The sequence below is a fragment of the Lactuca saligna genome, chromosome 2 (genome assembly GCF_052625555.1).
Source record: "Lactuca saligna cultivar CGN05327 chromosome 2, ASM5262555v1, whole genome shotgun sequence".
Lineage (NCBI taxonomy): Eukaryota > Viridiplantae > Streptophyta > Magnoliopsida > Asterales > Asteraceae > Lactuca > Lactuca saligna.
The window spans coordinates 141,815,432-141,816,889 of record NC_136418.1 but is presented as its reverse complement, the minus strand read 5'-3'; positions in this window follow the sequence as shown (position 1 = coordinate 141,816,889).

The following is a 1,458-nucleotide window of genomic DNA, read 5'->3' as shown; positions in this document are numbered from 1 at the left end:
GGAGGAGGCACTTTATCATATCCAAAACCCTTTTTCTGGTTTTGTTTAAACTGTAGGTAATGGTCAATCATGTTGGCAACTACCTCGCTTGATATATCATATATTTTAAAATCAAAGTTTGCAGTATCAAATTTATTTTTTAATGTATCAATCTAGCAATTAACTCAAAAGTCTGTCTCTTGACATAATCATAGTTTTCACATTTATTATTGTAGTCTTCTTGAAGTTTCTTAAAGTCCTTTATTTTTGTCTCTAATTGGGCTTTTAAGGGTTTTTTTTTTTTATCTTTTTCTAAGTTGATAGCCCTCATATCTAAGGTCCTCTACTTCTCTACGTAATGATTCTATTTCCTCACGAAGAATTTTAACGTAATCAATACAAGCTTGAGAACAAGAAGACAAACTTACCTCATTTTTCTTCGGTTTAGAAGTAGAAGATACCATCAACGCAAACTGAAGCTCCGTCATATTTTCTTCAGCATCAACACTCTTTACGGAAGCTTCATCCTTAACTTGGGCCAAGTGAGCATTTTCAGTTTTTGAAATGTTTCGGGCCTGAATATGGTCCTCTAGTTCAAATGATTGAGCAACCATAGCTTTCTCACTGTTGACCTGAGCACCTCCCCGATTGTTTCCCACTGCAACCATTGTCCGGTCAGTGTTTAATCTTCTATCCGGCTTCAGGCACTCACGAGAAAAATGACCTGGCTCGTGACAGTTGTAACAACGCAGCTTCCTCTTGCTAAACCCCACCTTTTTATCAGCGCTCATCCCCCAGTTATTCTTCCCTGTCTTCTTAGAAAACTGCTTCTCCTTGAACACTACCATGGCAATTTTCCATGTAATATCCATTTCTTCCACATCTTCTGGATGAATCTGATCCAGATCAACAAACGACAATTATGGTGGAAGATCTCCAGCTACAAGAGCATTGTAGCAGTTAACAAGTCATGTGGCGAGAGCAATATTTTCATCACTTTCTTTAGATTTTGAAGAAGAAGCCACATTTGAGGAAGGAGTAACTTGAGGAGCAATAAACGATTGGTTCTGAGGAAAAGGCATGGGTGATGTAGCAGGAATTGAAGTAGCTGATGAAGTGGAAAAAGGTTGAGTATGAGCAGGTTGAGCAGCAAAAGATTGGTCTGGAGAGGGAAAGTAAGAGATGAAACAACATTGTTAAAGGAAATCCCAAAATTTGCAGTTCAATACGATTTCACATGGTTAATCTCTCGCTGTTTATCATCAATATCACAAGCCTTGATGATCACCATTATTTCAGCAAGAGTAAGGCGATTTAGATCCTTGGTCTTCTTAATGACAACTACATTCATGTCCCATGATTTTAAAAGAGCATCTAGTAGCTTTTTATTTATTTTGGACTTGGTCAAGAAGATCTCGGTTATACTCATCTCAGTGGTGAGAGTTGTGAATCACTGCAATTGTGCCTCCAGGGTTTCTC